This window comes from Aotus nancymaae, unplaced genomic scaffold, assembly GCF_030222135.1.
Source record: "Aotus nancymaae isolate 86718 unplaced genomic scaffold, 86718_ANA_hifiasm-v0.15.2.pri h1tg000018l, whole genome shotgun sequence".
In the NCBI taxonomy this organism is placed as follows: domain Eukaryota; kingdom Metazoa; phylum Chordata; class Mammalia; order Primates; family Aotidae; genus Aotus; species Aotus nancymaae.
The window spans coordinates 1,104,546-1,112,589 of record NW_026988430.1 but is presented as its reverse complement, the minus strand read 5'-3'; the positions used below and the strand labels follow the sequence as shown (position 1 = coordinate 1,112,589).

At 48.3% G+C, this 8,044-nt stretch overlaps 1 pseudogene; it reads right to left on the bottom strand.

Moving 5' to 3' along the window:
* LOC105714453 (proline-, glutamic acid- and leucine-rich protein 1-like) lies at positions 1-2,937 on the bottom strand (annotated as a pseudogene).
* Positions 2,938-8,044: the final 5,107 nt, after the last annotated feature.

The window sequence follows — 8,044 nt, the reverse complement described above, 5'->3', positions numbered from 1 at the left end:
TCAGGAGTCAGGCTCTGTGGCAGGCGGTGGCTTCTCATCATCAGGGGACAATCGATGAAGTTGGCCAGCATGGCAGCTGTGTCATCCTGCTCCTTTTAGGCACAAAGATACAAGAGTCAGAATAGTCACTCACACACACACACACACACACACACACACACACACACACACACACACACACATGAATGGTTCAGGTTGGGGCAAACCTCTCTCCTTAGATAAGTGGCTGCAACCCCTTCCCCCACTTCTCACACCAGCCCCACCTTCTCACCCTTGGAGCCTTCCCGGTCTGGCCCTCTCACCTTTTCCTGGAGAGCTTCGGCCTCTGCCTCTGTCTCTATCTTTTCTTCTGCAGATGTCTCTGTTGGGGGCTGCACTTTGTCATCCCCATCCTCAGTCCCTTCTTCCAGCAGGGTTGGGGGAGCAGAGGGCTCTTATTCAACCAGCTCCTAGGGAGGTGGACCTGCTGTGGGGCTGCCCCCATCCCTCTCCACCTCCCCATGGGAGGGGAGCACTTCAGGGGCCAGGGTGGGAGCTGCATCAGCCCCATGCTCCTCTGCCCCTGGCTCCTCCACTTCCGACAGCAGCCCGGGTTCTGGTTCTGGCTCAGGCTGCATCTCTGGGGAGACTCAGGGGGAGGCAGAGCTGGAGGCAGGGTTGGGGGTGGAGGGCCACCTTCTTCTCCCTCCTGCTGGTGGCCCAGAAGGGGCTACAGGGGGTGATATGACACCTGAGGGTGGTGGAGGTGGCGAGGGGGAAGCCCCTTGGGCGCAATCACCATGCTGTCATCAGTCACTTTCCAGGGAGGTCTCCACCTCAGATGGCTCCTCCTTATCATAGTGGACAAAGGCTGGTTTGGGCACTCTCCCCGCAAAGTTTCATTTGGGGGTATAGTAGGAGGGGGAGTCTCACAAGGGGCAAGGATGGGTCTTCATTTGAGCTTGCCTTGGGGTTCTCAGGGCCAGGAAGAAGTCAGGGAGGGACAGACACTAGGCCTGGGACAGAAAGACCTAGGTGGTTGACTGTGGTGGGAGGTCCAGGGGTGCCTAGGGCACAGGGCCTACTCAGGGCATGGGGCCTGCAGAGGGCATGGGGCTTACTGAGGGCAAGGGGCCCAGAGGATGGGAGGGTGGGGCCCTGAAGGGCAATGGGGCCTCAGGAGAGGGAACTGGAGCGGGTGTGGGGCAGGTGGGGCCCATGGACAGCAGGGGAGGAACCTGTGGTTGGGTGAGAGCAGCACAGGTCACCAGTGCTTCTGAGCAGAGAGAGGAGATCTGAGGGAGGAAGAAAGGGCAGGGTGAGCACCAGAAACACTGGCTGTCAGAAACAAGAGACTCCAGGAACCACAGAGGGGCTGAGGGGTCGCAGTTGCCTCAAGACCGTCTTTCCGCTGGCTAAGGGGGAAGGCTGGCAGGAGACAGGCAGGAGGAGGCGGGCAGTGAGGAGAAGAGCCAGCAGCGGCACCAGCAGCAGTCAGCAGAGCCCACAGCAGCAGCGGTAGCTCATGTGTGGGCAGCTGCCCAGGACCTCACCCTGCTGCATACCCAGGAGCAGGGGTAGGACCAGGTCCTGCAGTCTCTGAAAAGGACAGAACATACCTGGAAACCTCCCCAATGCCACCCAGCCCTTCCCCAGAGCCTACTCCCAGGTCTGAATGGATCCACCTCTGGGGAACACCCCCCCCAATGTGTACGGAGCTGCAGCCCCTTCTCCAGTGTCCATGGGGCCCAGACCCCACCAGCCCGGTGAGTCTCTTCCTTGATGAAAGGCCCGCAAGTGAGGACAGTCCAGCTGAGGCCTGGGGAAGAAGAATGGTGTGTGAGGGGCGGGCTGCCCACAGGACAGACAGCAAGGGCCTCTGAGGCGCGCAGCCCAAGGTGGGCACTAAGTCGCCCCAGCCTCACTTGGACGAGGCATTCAATGCTCTCATTTTGCTTTCCCAACTCTAAAATTTGCATCATAAAAGTCCCTCTACTGGATAGGGCCACTGACAGTATTTAATTGAGACAATGTAAGTAAAAATTACAAATTGTATAGTTTGGCATTTATATATTTGGGGACAGTCAGCTCTCCCCTTCCCATGGGATGGGGTGGCAGGCAGTGAAATATACGGGACCCAAAGGAAAGTCATCCACTAACTTCACAGCGACTGACTACTAACCTCGGTTGACAGATCAGTGGTTACAAGGGGAGTGGGGAGCCCCACCATGCGGCCTGCCCTGGGGAGAATCCAGCCTCACAGCGAGGAGTTTCCCCAGGGCTAGAACTCTCCCTGGCCTGGAACGTGGATGCATAAATGAACGAATGAGAAAGCCGAGGCCATTGTCAACTACCAGAGTGCAGGTGTAACGGCAGGACCCGAGGACACCTGCAGCCCCGGCAAAGGTGTGGTTGATTTTGCTCCTTCTCACAGCCCCTCTGCAGGCTTTTGCCTGGCTCTGCATTTTATATGCACCGTCTGCTTCACCAAGTGTTTGGGCTCTCGCACAGGCCATCACAGAGTCCCTGTGGTCCAGGCCACAGACCTCACCCACCTCTGAGTGCAGCCACACACAGGTCGCTATTGGCATTGCTGTCCCCTTTCCCATGGCTTGGCAGGGCCATAGCCTCCCCCACATCCAGCTTTAGCCTCTTGGGGGTGCTGCTTCCCAGTTTGCAAACCCCCATCAGGGATCCACCAGGGCAATGCGGCTGGTGGCAGAGGAAAGATAAATCACATCCACAGGCAAACCGGACATACTGGCTCTCAGAAACAAGAGACTCCAGGAACCACAGAGGGGCTGAGGGGTCGCAGTTACCTCAAGACCATCTTGCCACTGGCTAAGGGAGAAGGCTGGCAGGGCACAGGCAGGAGGAGGCACCGATGAGTGAGAACATGCGGTGTTTGATTTTCTGTTCTTGTGTCAGTTTGCTGAGAATGATGGTTTCCAGGTTCATCCATGACACAGGTCACTATTAGAAGAATATTCATTTAACTAGAGACTTCGAAAGCAATACAGAAAGTTCCATGGATATAAAAACCTTAACCATATATATATATATACACACACACATATACATACATACATATATATGCACAGAGTCTTGCTCTGTCACCAGGCTGGAGTGCAGTGGGATAACAGCTCACTGCAACCTCTGCATCCGTGGTTCAAGCAATTCTCCTTCCTCAGCCTCCCGAGTAGTTAGGACCACAGGCGAGCGCCATCACACCCAGCTAATTTTTGTATTTTTAGTAGAGATGGGGTTTCACCATGTTGACCAAGATGTTCTCAATCTCTTGACCTCGTGATCCACCCACCTCAGCCTCCCAAAGTGCTGGGATTACAGGCATGAGCCATCACACCTGGCCAAACCTTAACCCTTTTAAAGCTCAGTTTTGCTAAGTAATCAAAAAGAGTACTTGAATTTCATCAAAGGAGGAGTGTGTACAGCTTATGGGTGTACACACATGATGACATTGGTCATATCTCCATTGGCCACATGATTACACATTAGAATGGCAACTTTAGTGACCGGAAAGCCAGTGTTATAGAAGGTATAGGAAGGAGGCACTCTTGGACTTGAGACAAGAACATTGTTGTGTAGAAATGTCATTGATTGTGTTAAAATTATTCTCCATGAGCCAGAGAATACATAGCATGGCCTTTAGAATGAAATGGGCTTTGATTGGACGCAAGGTCTCAACACTTACTAGCTGAGTTACATGGGACAAAGTGCTTCATCATTCTGAGACTCAGGTTTTTTTTTTTGTTTTGCTTTTTGAAATGGAGTTTTGCTCTTGTTGCCCAGGCTGGAGTGCAATGGCATGATCTTAGCTCACTGCAACCTCTGCCTCCCAGGTTTAAGTGATTCTCCTGCCTCAGCCTCTTAAGTAGCTGGAATTACAGTGGTGTGCCACCATGCTTGGCCAATTTTGTATTTTTAGTAGAGACAGGGTTTCTCCTTGTTGGTCAGGCGGGTCTCTAACTCCTGACCTCAGGTGATCCACCCACCTTAGCCTCCCAAAGTGCTGAGATTACAGGCATGAGCCACCATGCCCAGCCTAAGTAACATGTTTTTAAAAGTCACATCATCCTACAATATCCATTTCTCTTACATATTTAGGAAATTGAGTATTTTTTTTTTACTAAAACATGCTGACATATGGGAAATAGGATGCAAAATGTGCAGAAACGTTTTAGACACAGTTCAAGGTTTCCAAAAGATTTTATGCTAGGGAGGCTGCTTGCTACAAGCTCCCAAAGCTCTGGGAGGATGTAGTATTCATCCTCCCTCAGCAGAGGACATGAGGTGAGAAGTCCTGGGGAGTACCCAAGCCTTGAGCTTTAAGCATAGAGTGTTCAGGTCTTTATAGTTTGAACCTGTGACACAGAGAGATCACGGGTCTCTGGCTTCCTGTGACCTTTGCCTTCCTTGCAAAAGAAAATGTGACTCTCCAAAGCAAGAAACTTGAGGGCATGGGTCACCCCAGCCCTGGCATCTACCCAGAACATGAGAAGGAAGGAACAGTGGTCCTCCAGTGACATCATCACAGGGCTGGCACAGGCGGTCACTGTCTTGTGTGGATCACCCTCTGTGTTGGGCAAACTGAACCCCTTCTTCAGGAATGCGAGGAGGAAAATACAAAAGTCTTTACATGAGCACTGAGAAGGCAGATGCCCAGAAACCTCCAGGGGGTAACTACCCAGTCTTGGACCTATGGTGGAGAGAGAGCATATTGGTGATCATGTGTACTTACACTCTAGGGTCACCAGGTGGCAGTATGACCTCATCTGTGGCTCTGAAAATGACGATTTAGAAGGAGTGCACAGCTAATATTTAACAATCCCCTACTATTTGACAAATCACTCGCCCCTGGCAACAATCTAAGGAGCTGGGGATTCTTATTATATATCTTTTACAGAGAAGGACACGGAGACATAAAGACATCAATTATCTTGCTCACATCACTCAGCTAATAAGTGGTAGAGGCCGAATAGAACCTAAACAGTGTGGCAGCAGAGCCCACATGCATTGATTGGACAAGTGTTTATTGAGCACCTGCCATGCACAAGGCCTTGCGGATTAAATACAGTTATGATTAATAATATAACAATGACAAATCACTGATACTTTTTAGATGTAAGATTTTCTTTTTTGTAGGTTTCAGGCACAGAACTGTGTATCCAATAATAGTGAAATTGATCCCACTAGTTATGACAGAAATGGCGATAAATTTAAATGAGTTGGGTGTTTTAGAATCCTTGACAGAAACTGAATGAGGAATGAAATTGTTTCCATGTCACACAAAAGGAAACTGAGATGAAGAGGGGTAAATTATAATTTTGCATGGCGTGAAGTAGAAACTCAAAGTTCAGGAATTTGAACTTGGTTCTGACCTTTTCTGAAGCCCCCATGCTGTTGACCACTATAGACTCAAGCATCACCTTGTTTTTCCACTCATTCAAGAAACTTTTTAAAAATTTAATTATCTAATATGTTGGCCCTCATTATGAGCTTCTGTTCCTGTTCTGCAGGTGGTGAAGCCCTTTATTGTCCTGACCCCACAGTTCCTGTCCCATGACCAGGGCCAGCTCACCAAGGAGCTGCAGCAGCACGTAAAGTCAGTGCCATCCCCCATGCAAGTACCTGAGCAAGGTGAGTGAGGGCAGACAGATGGGGTCTGGCACCCTTGAACAGTTCCTGGTCTTGGCTGCCCCACGTCTCACAGGGGGCCATGCTGGGGGAAGCGTAGGCAGTCACAGTGCTGGCTTTTTCATTCCATGCAAATAGCTTAGGGATGGAGTACAGTAGTTGAATTATTTGGATAAAAACCACTATATTGGTCAGGAAGTCAAAAAGAATCATTGCTGGCATGTTAACCTAAAGAAAAACAACCAGACAAGTGTCCAGCGGTACTTCAAAAGGCTATTTATTATCCTGCAAAATTTAGACAGGGAGTTGTGGCTCATGTCTGTAATCACAGCACTTCAGGAGGCTGAGTCAAGTGGGTCACTTGAGGTCAGGAGTTCAAGACCAGCCTGACCAACATGGAGAAACCTTGTCTCTACTGAAAACACAAAATTAGCTGGGTATGGTGGCATGTGTCTGTAGTCTCAGCTACTCGGGAAGCTGAGGCAGGAGAATCGCTTGGACCTGGGAGCTGGAGGTTGAAGTGAGCCAAGATTGCACCACAGCACTCCAGCCTGGGTGACAGAGGGAGAGTCTGTCTTTAAAAAAAAATTATTTTGCAAAATTTGAAACAGAAATCAAAATCAGCAGCTTCTAAATTATTTTTAATATGATTCATAATTAGAAGTACATTTTATATTACATATATAGTTCTATATTTTTGAATAAAATAATTAATAATGTCACATTTATTTTACAAGTAATAGTTTTTTAATTCTCCTTCATTTGTTTTGAATGCTCTGTGCAATCTACAAAAAGTCCAATAGTAATAATTAAATTATTCATTAAGTTAAACATTATCTTGTCATTTAAAATGATTTCATAAATGATCTTTTGTTTTTGACATTATATGTTTGTATATATGTATGTACATATATATATATATTTTTTTCTTTTTGAAAGAGTGTCTCGCTCTGTCACCCAGGCTGGAGTGCAGTGGCACGATCTTGGCTCACTGCAATCCCCGGCTCCCAGGTTCAAGTGATTCTCCTGCCTCAGCCTCCCAAGTAGCTGGGACTACAGGTGCATGCCACCACGCCAGGCTAATTTTTGTATTTTAAGTAGAGACAGGGGTTTCACCATATTGGCCAGGCTGGTCTTGAACTCCTGATTTCATGATCCACCCACCTTGGCCTCCTAAAGTTCTGGGAATACAGGCATGAGCCATCGTGACAGGCCAAGATAAAAAAAATTTTTAACAATATGCTATTAAGAGAAAAACACTAGGTATGAAAGAATATTCATAGTTTTATCCTGTTTAAAAATAAAGATTGAAAGAATACATATGCAAGTAAGTTTACTTTGCTTCGTAATAATTTGCTGCATTGTCTGAATATTGACAATCACTGTGCATTATGAAGTTCCATGGCTAATATAAAGTACTCACTGTGTGCGCCAGACCCTGGGCTCAATGCCCTACATGCATTTTTGTTTCATTTCATTCTCTCTGCAACCTGAAGTAGTATAACCAACCCATTTTACAGAATTGAAACGGAGGCTCAGAGAATGAAAGTTAAATGCCTGAGGTTGCGGTTAATAAGAGGCAGAGCTGGAACTGAAAGCTACATGTGTCTTACAATCAGTTTATGTTCTGATGGTCGGCTAGTCTGCTTCACAGAGCATGGAGTAGATAGTGTGTGCCTGCTAGGATGGACCAGGTATCACTGTAGGTAATAAACAGCCCCCAAAATGGAAATCTACAACCCTGAAGGCTCTTTTCCAACTCATGCTGCACATCCTCCATGGCGCTCCTGGGCCCTGTGCTCCACAACCCCTCATCTGCCACCAAAATAAAGGAGCAGCCTCTATATGGGACCTCTCAGCAGCTGTAAGAGATGAAGGAAAGGGTGGCCAGTCTGAATGGCTTCCAACTCTTTTGACTCGAGGTGACACACTTCACTTCCACTCACATCTCCTGAGTCAAAGCAAATCCCATAACTACCTCCACCTTCCAGGGGCCCAGAGGAGAACCTGAAATACCCAGTGGACTCCATTAGGGCCACCATACGGTGTCAGCCTGTGTGGGAGACTGCGGAGGGGCAGAGGAGGAGAGTGGAGAATTGATGGGAAATGACGGCAGGACTGAGTCACCTCTGATTTGCTTTATCCTCAACCAGGTGGAGTTTGTCCTCCAGCTGCACAAAATCAGCAGCGGCATGATCAAACAGGGTAAACCTCAGAAAAAGCAGTTTGTTCAGATGTGATCAGTAGTGAACTCAGAATCAGCTGAGTGACATGGAGTCAGTAGATCTCTGACTGCCCCAGTTACCTCGTATGATAGTGGAGAAGATGGGAACATTGAGAGAACTGATTTGGAAGGATATCAGGAGTGTGAACATTCAACATTTTAGTTTCTTTAAATTAAATCCAGGCA